Consider the following 12,896-nt stretch of genomic DNA (forward strand, 5'->3'; position numbering starts at 1 on the left):
ACAGTGGTGCCCCAAATATTCAAACAGTAAGCAAGACTGTTAGCTTGCTCTATGGTGAGGAACAGGAGCCCTAGAGAAATGGCCCATAGGTACTGATTGGTAATGGTTTTATTCCTGGTCTACATATATCTGCATGTTTCCTTTCAGTCCTTGGGAAACAGATTAAGAAATACTTGACTGAGGCAGGGCAAAAGAGATATAAACCTTGGTTTGTCATGTTTTGAAGTAGAAAAAATGTTGAAATATGAATATAATCTGGATTATATTTTCAAAGTTGACACCCTATATAACTTTGAAAATGTTAGCATTTTGAAAAACTAGATTTAAAGCCAAAGATGATAAATATTTTTGTGGCTGTTGTAGGATTTCATCATCTGCATCGAAATGTTCCTTGTGGCCATTGCCCACGTACATTGCCATTGCTATGTATTATCCTACAAACCCTACGTGCAAGAGGCAGAGGAAGGCTCTTGCTTTGGCTGTTTCCTGGCCATGTGGCATGTGTCAGATGTCAAGAGATGATTATTTCTCAACAAGTAAGATGCCTGGGTAACAGCTGTGTAACTTCTGTTAGTGTGAGTGTGTATATTGGGGGAGGGGGAGCGTCTGCATGTGCAGGAAAGGTCAGAGGTGAACCTCGGGTGTGGCCCCTCAGGAGCTGTTCAGTTTGGGTTTTGGAACAGGGTCTCTCACTGTCTTGAGGCTCACAGATTGAGCTAGGATCTCTGTCCAGAGGGCCCCAGGGATCCAACTCTGTCTAGCTAGCACAGGGACTGCAAGCATGCCCAGCTTTGGACCTCTGCTGAGGACTGAACTCAGGTCCTCAATTTTGTGTGGCAAGCACTTTGCAGATTGAGGTATCACCCCAACCCAAATACATAAGATTTACTCTAGTAATTTAAGAAATAAGAACATACTTAAAGCAGTACCATGATACAGGCTCTTCAAATTTGGGGAGGACAAAGAGCAAAACTACTATTTTTAGAATGGTAAAATTAACTTTTGGCTAATAAATGTATATTGTCTTAAAGGGAAAACAATGAGAGGGCATAGCAACAAAAAAATGAGCCCTGACCAGTGACCTTACCACCTGCAGCCTCACGACTTCTTGCACGTAGCCCTTCACCTGCACGTCCCCCTTCACCTGCGCGTATGGCACATCATGCACCCCTTCCCTCCTTCCTGCCCCCTCTCCTGCTATATAAGCCTTGCTGAGGAGAATAAAATTTGCAGCTTGATCAGAACACACTGTCTTGCTGTCGTCCTTTCGTGTCTCACCCGTCCCTCTCATTCTCTCCCGCAGGTGGGTCGCCCCCGTTGACACCCCGCTGGCCGGGGCATCAGGCCTTTGGACACTCAATTACTTTATTGTAATCCAAGTCATGTGAAGACATTGTCACTGATATCCCAGAAGAACAGGAACCTCCTGATACAGGCCAACATCGAGACTTAGAAGACACAGATACTTCACAGGATGCACTTTCTGAGGCCAAGCTGTGTGAAGATGTAATGATTAATATCCCAGAAGAGCAGAAGGAGCCTCCTAATAAATTTATATATTATCTTAAAGGGAGAACAATGAAATGTTATCCAGAAAAAAAAAAAAAAAGTTTTCCTGAAGACTCGGAACATTCTGAACACACAAGTTGGCTTTCCTGATCATCACAAGATGTAGTATCTGCAGGTTCAAAGCCATCCTCACTTGCCCCAGGACTAGGATGCAGCCCATACCTGCGAGGAGCCTCAACCACAGCGCGACCCGAGGACGCAGCGCCAGCAGCCGGTCATTTTTCTCTGTAGAGAGCCAGAAGAGAAAACAATCAAAGAAGAGAAAGTGCCAAAATCTCGGTTTGGTTTGTTTTCTTGGCTTTCGTAAGCTAATTTGTTTATGAAAATGCCCAGCGTGTGTAATCTGAGCAACTGGAGGCGATGGATCCGACCCCTGGTCATACTTACTTATGTAGTAGCTTGCTGATCTTTGTTACCTTGTGTGTTTGGAAGTTTGACCAAAAAGAAAAAGGTAAGAGAGTCCAGCACCTCTACCCTTTCTTAGTCTGTTTGACAGAGTCCCTTAGCCTTTAATGCTTGGGGGTCAGAAAAACATTTCATCTCTGAACACTTTGCCGCTACAAGTGGAGGTGGGACCGGGTGGAGAAAAATAGATCTTCACACCCAAAGCTCTTTTGAGAAAGAGATTTGGGAAGGAGGAGTCCAGGAGAGTGACTGCCTCCGCCAGAGTGGAGATAACGGCCACCAACTGACCAGGCAGGACAGTTTATATAGAATCTCTTGGGGGAGGGGGGAGTCACCCAGGGATTGGTCAGTTTTGTGGGCTAGGATCAGACATGGCCCAGATTTCAGAGCCAAACTGTGTTTCTTTCACTGGCCTTTTTTTTCAAACACTAATTCTAAGGCCAGGGCACATTTCTTTCACTGACTCTGATTCTAGGGACCAAGAGTGTTTCTTTGGTACTGGTTTCAGAGTCAGGGCATATTTCCTTGTTTCTGGGTTTGGGGATAAAGTGTTCATTTCTCTGGTTCAGTTCCCAGACCCAGGCTGTGTTTCTTTCCCTGGTTCTGAGCTCCAGGGTCAGGGTGGGTTTCTTTAGCCAGCCCCTTTTCCCTACAGGATTGCCATGAGATTCACATCCTTTTGAGAGCAGACTGTACAACATATCAGAAAAACAAAAAACTCCTTCAGTTGAGTTAACCACACAGATTTATTTTCTACCTTGTTAAGAGTTTATTAGGAACCCTGTCTTTAACTGGTGCCACCTTTAATCTCAGCACTGAAGAGGTAGAGGGAAGCAGATCTCTGTGAGTTTGAGGCTAGCCTGGTCTACATAGAGAGACCAAGACTCAATATAAACACACACAAAAAACAAACACACACAAATTTGATGTCAAAATATAAAACATAAACTACCTGGGAAACTGCCCCCTAAAAAATCCAAAATAAATCAATTTATAAAAGAAAGCCATGTTTAAAAAAAAAAAAAAAAAAGAGTTTAACTTTTTACTAGCCTTTGAGCTAGAATTTATAAATTCATTATTTATGAAATTATGCTTTATTTCCTTGCTGCTTAGAAACTGGGTTAGCATACAACTTAATACTTATGGTAAAATTTACATGCGGAGTGGGGGTGTCTGGGTCTTCAGATACCTACCTGCAATTTATAGGAAAAGATGACCTTTAGTGAATAATTATCAGTCAAGTTTTCCAAAATTAGGCCTTGTTTTTTTTTTTAACTTGATGATTATTCTCTAGCTTAATGGTTCTCAGTTTATAATTTCTTTAAGTTAAAAGGAATAATCATGGGCTGGAGAGATGGCTCAGAGGTTAAGAGCACTCACTGGCTGCTCTTCCAAAGGCTCTGAGTTCAATTCTCAGCACCCACATTGGTGGCTCACAACCATCTGTAATGAGATCTGGTGCCCTCTTCTGGAATGCAGGCATATATCCAGCCAGAACACTGTATACATTTAAAAAAAAAAAAAAGAATAATCATATCATACATATCTAGAAAAACGTTTCTCTGTTAGTGACCAAAGTCAAGTAATTTTCCATAGATTTGCTGAAGTAAACGGACTCTAAATTTTAAGTGTTGCTACCACTACACCTTAAGAACGTGTTCAGGGCTGGAGAACACTCAGTGGAGCATTCAGTGTTAACAGCACTTGGTACTCTTGCAGAGGTTTAGTGAAATCTAGTTCCAGAGTATCCAGTGCCCTTTTCTGGTCACCAAGGGCATTGCATGCACATTGTGCACAGTATACATGCAGGTAAAACATTCATATGCATAAAATAAGTCTCTAAAGGGTACGTATTAAGATACGGGTTTACTTGGTCAGTCATAAAGTTGATTTTTGCCATTTTTAAGGGTATGTGAGACGGTTGGTGTCTACAATGAAGGGAAATTTGGTTTCTCCAGTGCAAGGACTTACTTGGTTATAAGAAATTATTTGTCACAACTGGTAAGTAAATCTTCATTCTTCTTAATTGTACTAAATTTGTTTCTGTTGCTAAATATTATCAGACACTATTTCTTGAGAAAAAAATTACCTTTTACTTTGTACATGGAACTTGAAACAGCTTTAATGTATACCTTTATACAATATAGAAGTACAGTAATATGTTCATGAATGATTTGGTGACTTACATGCAGAGCTGTTTGCTCTTGTGACCACACAGCCTTGTGGGGATAAGCATGGTGTGCCTTCTAAACAAACAAAACATAATGCAATCGGCCGATTCAGTGAGAGGAAAAAGTCTAATTGGCATGAGAGAATAGAGTTTAAATAAAAACACAAGAGTTCACCAGGCAGTGGTGGTGCACACCTTTAATCGCAGCATGGGAGGCAGAGGCAGGCAGATCTCTGAGTTTGAGGCCAGCCTGGTCTACAAAGTGAGTTCCAGGACAGCCAGGGCTATACAGAGAAACCTTGTCTCAAAACACGAAAGAAAGAAAGAAAGAAGAGAGAGAGAGAGAGAGAGAGAGAGAGAGAGAGAGAGAGAGAGAGAGAGGAAGGGAGGGAGGAAGGGAGGAAGGAAGGGAGGAAGGAGGGAGAGAGAGACAGAGAGAGAGAGAGAAAGAGAGAGAGGAGAAAGAAAAAAGAGAAAGAGGGAGAGAGGGAAGGAAGGAAGGAAGGAAGGAAGGAAGGAAGGAAGGAAGGAAGGAAGGAAGGAAGGAAGGAAGTTTATAACGGAAATAAATGAGGTCTGTCTCCAGAGCTTTCTCTCATGTTCATCTCCATGACCAGCAGTCTTTTTTCTGGGAATGTACTCTAAAGAAATGGTAGAAGTGGTTTTGCCTTCTGGGATGTAATGCCCATTATAAGAAAGGACTGGAAACACTCTAAACCCGGTGGACATAGTTTGGTCTTCCCATTGGCATTTAGACAGATACTAAAAGTAAACCTTATGAAACATACACAAAAGTTAGCTACTTTCAGTTGAAAAAGATATTGGGGAACAAAATTTCATTTTAGTTCATGACAGATATTAGAAAATTGGGTTATGACTGTGGAATGTGCCTGGAGTGTTTGCCTATCACACAGCCCTGGGTCAGATCCCAGCATGAGGGTCACAGTTCCTATGTACAGAGAAAGGGCTCAGTGTTAAGAGTCTGTTTTTAATGGTACTAGAGCTAGAACCCAGGGCCCGGGAGTGTGTGACATGCACCCTGGGTGGTCCTGCTCCAGTGCAAGGGTCTGAACTTGGTTCTTGCTTTACTGCTCTCATATCCTGAAGTATTTTAAATGAGCATAAAGTATCTCCTGGTCTTAATGGGGAAAGTAAGCTTCCAGAAATGCTTCTTGCTGTTGAAATGCTGGTTGGTTATTATAACTGACTCTAAAGACGTGGGCACTTATTTTAAGAAGTAAGGCCAGTTGGACTTACACACTGCTCTCAAGGAAATTGGTTTGTGTGATGCAGATTTCATGATCACAGTTTTGCTGAAACTCTACTTATTTAACGTGTTGCCTTATAAACTGTGTGTGTTGTGTAAATGTTACACGAGAGACTAGCTAATAATAATAATCAAGTTTTTATAAAAGTGGTGGTAATTTGTGTTGCCTTTTTTTTTTTTGACTGAAGGAAACTTTCATTCATATCATTTGTTTATTGCTTTGAGTTCCAGTATGTGAACACTTAGAAACATATTCAGGAAAAATGTTACATACCTCTCTTGAGAAATCTCACATATATGCATCTTCAGCAACATATTAAAAGCACTAGCCGGGCGGTGGTGGTGGTGGTGGTGGTGGTGGTGGTGGTGGTGGTGCACGCCTTTAATCCCAGCACTCAGGAGGCAGAGCCAGGCAGATCTTTGTGAGTTCGAGGCTGGCCTACCAAGTGAGTTCCAGGAAAGGCGCAAAGCTACACAGAGAAAGCCTGTCTCGAAAAACCAAAAAAAAAAAAAAAAAAAAAGCACTAAAACGTCAGTAGACTCTGATTTCGGCCTTAAGGAAAGGTTCTGTCACTGTCTTCCTCACAACCTTCTGTAACTTCACATCCAAGTGGTTCTAATGGCCTCTTCTAGTATCTGCAGATACTGCACATGTATCATATACATACATGCAGGCAAAATGCATGTATGCAGAATGTTGAATGTTGCTTTTGTTTCTAGATTGCCATGTGCTGCCTCCTGCTGTTTTACAACATGCTGAAGGAAGAGCTCAGCCCTATAAAACCCATTGGCAAATTTCTTTGTGTCAAACTGGTAGCCTTTGTCTTGTTTTGGTAAGTACTGCTTGCTCTTAAATATTCTCATTTTATAAATGCCAGTAAAACTGTTGGTTAAGGGAGTTTTTTAAATAATGTGAATACAATGCCAGGCTCAGTGGTGCCTGTCTGTAATCCCAGCTCTTGGAAGACTGAGGCAGGACTACCATTCAAGGCCAACCTGAACTAGGAAGATGCCTTTGGGGCTGGAGAGAGGCTCAGCAGTTAAGAGAGTGTGCTGCATATCCAGAGGACCGCAGTTTGGTCCCCAGCACCCATGTCTGGCGGCTCACAACCTCATGTAACTCTAGCTCCAAGGGGTCTGAAGTCCTCCTCTGGCCTCTGTGAGCATATGCACATACCTGCAGTCAGACACACACAAGAACGTCTTTTTTAAAAAGCCATCCCTTCAGGTATTGTAAGATTTACAAAAACAGGGATGGTGAGATGGCTCAGCAGACAAGAGCGCTTTGCTGCTCTTGCTCAGGACCCAACACTAACAAGATTAGTGGCTCACAACCTTCTGTAACTTCAGATCCAGGTGGTTCTAATGCCCTCTTCTAGTATCTGCAGATACTGCACATGCATCATATACATACATGCAGGCAAAATGCATGCACATTAAAATAAATATTAAATAGTTTTAAAAAGATAAAAAAAAATAATCTTAGTCATGTGTGGTGGTACATACCTGTAATCCCAGTATTCAGGGCGAGGCAAGAGAATCTCACATTTTGAGTTTGAGGACAGCCTGTTCTATAAAGCAAGTTGTAGACCAGCCTATTGTGCCACATTGTGTTATCTTGTATCTGAACAATCAAAGAAGTAGTCAGATGGCCACTGTGACATTTAAAAGATGAAGATAATTTGAGATAGCCTAAATATCTTGATGCTGGGTGTGGTGGTGTGTACCTTTAATCCCAGCACTCCCCGGGGAGGCAGAAGCAGGTGACTCTCTATGAGTTCAAGGCTAGCAGGGTCTACATAGCAAGTTTGAGGCCAGTCAGCTACATAGTGAGACCCTGTCTCAAAATGAATAAATTACCTAAAATCTGTCATAAATAAAACAATATCAATTGGGGAGAAAATATTTAATGACAGGGAATGTTTATCAGTGAGTGTCCTTTAAAACACAAGGTAGGGCTGGAGATCCATCTGTAGCTTAAGTTTTCATGCCTGGCCCAGAGTCAGGACAAATCTCTCTCACCTGCCAGTCCCACAGCCTCAGACCCAACCAAGTAAACACAGAGACTTATATTGCTTTCAAACTGTATGGCCGTGGCAGGCTTCTTGCTAATTGTTCTTATAGCTTAAATTAATCCATTTCCATTCATCTATACCTTGCCATGTGGCTCGTGGCTTACCGGCATCTTCACATGCTGTTTCTCATTGTGGGGGCTGGCAGTGTCTCTCTGACTCAGCCTTCCACTTCCCAGCTTTATTCTCCTCCTTGTCCCGCCTACACTTCCTGCCTAGCCAATGGCCAATCAGTGTTTTATTTATTGACTAATTAGCAACACATTTGCCATACAGAACATCCCACAGCACTTCCCCTTTTTTTTTTTTTCAAAAAGGAAGGTTTTAACCTTAACAAAGTAAAATTACATATAATTTGGGAATTTGGGCGTAGCATCTCTTACTACTTCCTGCTGGAGGGGGGCGCTGTATCTTATGGGGATACAAAGAAAATTTTAGGATTATGGAATAGTCCGTGAGGCTGTATCGTCTGAGCCAGATGCCTTCAAACTGTTCTGGATGTTGGATCATCTGGGCCATGGTGTCATCGGAGACCTTTCAGGGGGTCTTGGCTGGTCAAACCTGACGTATCTTAATCTGGAACAAATCCATAGCCTTTGGCTTTCTGTGGGAACAAAAGCAGAGACTCCTTTCCAAACTAACATATCCTTTTATCCAAATTTTGAAGTCAAGGTACCTTTAAAATATACATTTTGGCATAACTCAACAGCTTTTACAATCAAATGTTTTTCTGCAGTTAAAAATCCCAAAGACAACACAATCCAGATTCTCTGTGTAATATCCATTTTTACATGGCTTATTTTTTATACTACCTTTACTGTCTCTTTAATGACTTTATTTTTTAAAACTATGTATTTGTTTCTATAACTGTATATATCACCTTTTTTGTCTCTTTCAAGCCTACGTATCTTTTACACACATTGTAAACTATTACATCTGAATCTGTCTTATTGTGAATCTCTTGCCTTAAACTGCAGCAGCTGTGGCTGCTGGCTCCGCCCACCTCATCTTCCCAACATGGCTATGTTTACCGCCAGCTCTGGGAGCTATCGTGGGTCTATGCTTTTATCCAAGCAGCATGTAGTCCAGAAACCTCTTTTTTTGTTTTGTACTGTCCAAGTCTAAATCCACCATGCAGCTTAATGTGCCACTTGCAGAGGCCTGATTCCCGCCATACTGCAGGTTGAGCACGCACGCCAGGAACCCACCAGTAGCTGAAACCAGCAGCTGCCGCTCATTTGAGAGAGACAATTAGGAAGCTGTTTTTAGCTCCGTTTTAGAATCTTTTTTCTCAGTTTTTAGGTGGAAACTCTTGCCACCATGTTGGACGCCATTTGTAGCTTAAGTTTTCCAGCCTGGCCCACAGTCAGGACAAATCTCTCTCACCTGCCAGTCCCACAGCCTCAGACCCAACCAAGTAAACACAGAGACTTATATTGCTTACAAACTGTATGGCCGTGGCAGGCTTCTTGCTAACTGTTCTTACAGCTTAAATTAATCCATTTCTATAAATCTATACCTTGCCATGTGGCTTGTGGCTTACTAGCATCTTCACATGCTGTTTGTCATGGTGGCGGCTGGCAGTGTCTCTCTGACTCAGCCTTCCACTTCCCAGCTTTATTCTCCTCCTTGTCCCACCTATACTTCCTGCCTAGCCAATGGCCAATCAGTGTTTTATTTATTGACTAATTAGCAACACATTTGCCATACAGAACATCCCACAGCAGTAAACCTTGGTTTGTCATGTTTTGAAGTGGAAAAAATGTTGAAATATGAATATAATCTGGATTATATTTTCAAAGTTGACACCCTATATAACTTTGAAAATGTTAGCATTTTGAAAAACTAGATTTAAAGCCAAAGATGATAAATATTTTTGTGGCTGTTGTAGGATTTCATCATCTGCATCGAAATGTTCCTTGTGGCCATTGCCCATGTACATTGCCATGTATTCTCCTACAAACCCTACATGCAAGAGGCAGAGGAAGGCTCTTGCTTTGGCTGTTTCCTGGCCATGTGGCATGTGTCAGATGTCAGAGATGATTATTTCTCAACAAGTAAGATGCCTGGGTAAGTAACAGCTGTTTAACTTCTGTTAGTGTGAGTGTGTATATTGGGCGGGGTGGGGGGGGTGGGGGAGTGTCTGCATGTGTTAGGACAGGATGGGTACTAAGAGTTATAGAAACAGTCAGATCCAGTTTAGCAATTCAGTAGGGCAAAGGAGAAGGAATTCATGAAATTGCACTGCCAGAAGTAATCATTAGCAGTTGAAGGCATACATCATATGCTATAGAGACTTCTGGGACTCGATGGTATTATAATGCAGATATGCTGTGGGCCTGCAGGCTAGCTCTCTGGGGAAAGGCACTTGCTATGCATGCCTAATGAACTTAGTTTAATCCCCAGGACCCCTGTATAGGTAGAAGTAGAGAACCAACTCCACAAACCTGTCCTCTGGCACCCTGCCACACCAATCATAAGAAGTAAGCCTTAAAAAGGAAGATAAAACAAAACTGAAATTAATAGGGCCAGTGAAATGGATCAGCAGGAGAAGATGCTTGCCATCACCAACCTGACAGACAGTTGGAGTTCCATCAAAGAGCCCACGAGGTAGATGGAAAGAAATGACTCCTGCAGGCTGTCCTCTGACCTCCACACACACACAACATATTACATGTGTGCACACACACAGAGACAGCAATAAATATTATTTTTTTATCCTAGTCATTATCCAGGCATGGTGGCACATACCTTTAATCTCAGCATTTGGGAGGCAGAGGCTGTGTTGGTTAAGGTGGGAGTGATTTCAGATAAGAATACGTGGGAATGGCAGAGTGCGGAAGCTGTGGCCATGGGCCTGCAGGTAAGTAGTGCTGTCAATGAACTCAAGAGGTTTTACTGTTTAAACTGTTTGACACAGTGGTGCCCCAAATATTCAAACAGTAAGCAAGACTGTTAGCTTGCTCTATGGTGAGGAACAGGAGCCCTAGAGAAATGGCCCATAGGTACTGATTGGTAATGGTTTTATTCCTGGTCTACATATATCTGCATGTTTCCTTTCAGTCCTTGGGAAACAGATTAAGAAATACTTGACTGAGGCAGGGCAAAAGAGATATAAACCTTGGTTTGTCATGTTTTGAAGTAGAAAAAATGTTGAAATATGAATATAATCTGGATTATATTTTCAAAGTTGACACCCTATATAACTTTGAAAATGTTAGCATTTTGAAAAACTAGATTTAAAGCCAAAGATGATAAATATTTTTGTGGCTGTTGTAGGATTTCATCATCTGCATCGAAATGTTCCTTGTGGCCATTGCCCACGTACATTGCCATTGCTATGTATTATCCTACAAACCCTACGTGCAAGAGGCAGAGGAAGGCTCTTGCTTTGGCTGTTTCCTGGCCATGTGGCATGTGTCAGATGTCAAGAGATGATTATTTCTCAACAAGTAAGATGCCTGGGTAACAGCTGTGTAACTTCTGTTAGTGTGAGTGTGTATATTGGGGGAGGGGGAGCGTCTGCATGTGCAGGAAAGGTCAGAGGTGAACCTCGGGTGTGGCCCCTCAGGAGCTGTTCAGTTTGGGTTTTGGAACAGGGTCTCTCACTGTCTTGAGGCTCACAGATTGAGCTAGGATCTCTGTCCAGAGGGCCCCAGGGATCCAACTCTGTCTAGCTAGCACAGGGACTGCAAGCATGCCCAGCTTTGGACCTCTGCTGAGGACTGAACTCAGGTCCTCAATTTTGTGTGGCAAGCACTTTGCAGATTGAGGTATCACCCCAACCCAAATACATAAGATTTACTCTAGTAATTTAAGAAATAAGAACATACTTAAAGCAGTACCATGATACAGGCTCTTCAAATTTGGGGAGGACAAAGAGCAAAACTACTATTTTTAGAATGGTAAAATTAACTTTTGGCTAATAAATGTATATTGTCTTAAAGGGAAAACAATGAGAGGGCATAGCAACAAAAAAATGAGCCCTGACCAGTGACCTTACCACCTGCAGCCTCACGACTTCTTGCACGTAGCCCTTCACCTGCACGTCCCCCTTCACCTGCGCGTGTGGCACGTCATGCACCCCTTCCCTCCTTCCTGCCCCCTCTCCTGCTATATACCCCTTGCTGAGGAGAATAAAATTTGCAGCTTGATCAGAACACACTGTCTTGCTGTCGTCCTTTCGTGTCTCACCCGTCCCTCTCATTCTCTCCCGCAGGTGGGTCGCCCCCGTTGACACCCCGCTGGCCGGGGCATCAGGCCTTTGGACACTCAATTACTTTATTGTAATCCAAGTCATGTGAAGACATTGTCACTGATATCCCAGAAGAACAGGAACCTCCTGATACAGGCCAACATCGAGACTTAGAAGACACAGATACTTCACAGGATGCACTTTCTGAGGCCAAGCTGTGTGAAGATGTAATGATTAATATCCCAGAAGAGCAGAAGGAGCCCCCTAATAAATTTATATATTATCTTAAAGGGAGAACAATGAAATGTTATCCAGAAAAAAAAAAAAAAGTTTTCCTGAAGACTCGGAACATTCTGAACACACAAGTTGGCTTTCCTGATCATCACAAGATGTAGTATCTGCAGGTTCAAAGCCATCCTCACTTGCCCCAGGACTAGGATGCAGCCCATACCTGCGAGGAGCCTCAACCACAGCGCGACCCGAGGACGCAGCGCCAGCAGCCGGTCATTTTTCTCTGTAGAGAGCCAGAAGAGAAAACAATCAAAGAAGAGAAAGTGCCAAAATCTCGGTTTGGTTTGTTTTCTTGGCTTTCGTAAGCTAATTTGTTTATGAAAATGCCCAGCGTGTGTAATCTGAGCAACTGGAGGCGATGGATCCGACCCCTGGTCATACTTACTTATGTAGTAGCTTGCTGATCTTTGTTACCTTGTGTGTTTGGAAGTTTGACCAAAAAGAAAAAGGTAAGAGAGTCCAGCACCTCTACCCTTTCTTAGTCTGTTTGACAGAGTCCCTTAGCCTTTAATGCTTGGGGGTCAGAAAAACATTTCATCTCTGAACACTTTGCCGCTACAAGTGGAGGTGGGACCGGGTGGAGAAAAATAGATCTTCACACCCAAAGCTCTTTTGAGAAAGAGATTTGGGAAGGAGGAGTCCAGGAGAGTGACTGCCTCCGCCAGAGTGGAGATAACGGCCACCAACTGACCAGGCAGGACAGTTTATATAGGATCTCTTGGGGGAGGGGGGAGTCACCCAGGGATTGGTCAGTTTTGTGGGCTAGGATCAGACATGGCCCAGATTTCAGAGCCAAACTGTGTTTCTTTCACTGGCCTTTTTTTTCAAACACTAATTCTAAGGCCAGGGCACATTTCTTTCACTGACTCTGATTCTAGGGACCAAGAGTGTTTCTTTGGTACTGGTTTCAGAGTCAGGGCATATTTC

The 12,896-nt window shown here is 42.8% G+C and overlaps 2 long non-coding RNA genes across 2 annotated transcripts; both read right to left on the reverse strand.

The window, feature by feature from the left end:
* Window positions 1-439: 439 nt before the first annotated feature.
* On the reverse strand, window positions 440-2,636 carry LOC131911934 (uncharacterized). Its single transcript, XR_009379481.1, has 3 exons — window positions 1,957-2,636; window positions 1,732-1,794; window positions 440-1,494 (listed from the first exon to the last, which is right to left on the reverse strand). It is a non-coding gene; the product is annotated as an uncharacterized LOC131911934 (long non-coding RNA).
* An 8,202-nt stretch (window positions 2,637-10,838) lies between these two features.
* On the reverse strand, window positions 10,839-12,671 carry LOC131911933 (uncharacterized). Its single transcript, XR_009379480.1, has 3 exons — window positions 12,355-12,671; window positions 12,130-12,192; window positions 10,839-11,893 (listed from the first exon to the last, which is right to left on the reverse strand). It is a non-coding gene; the product is annotated as an uncharacterized LOC131911933 (long non-coding RNA).
* Window positions 12,672-12,896: the final 225 nt, after the last annotated feature.

Source organism: Peromyscus eremicus, chromosome 5 (assembly GCF_949786415.1).
Source record: "Peromyscus eremicus chromosome 5, PerEre_H2_v1, whole genome shotgun sequence".
Lineage (NCBI taxonomy): Eukaryota > Metazoa > Chordata > Mammalia > Rodentia > Cricetidae > Peromyscus > Peromyscus eremicus.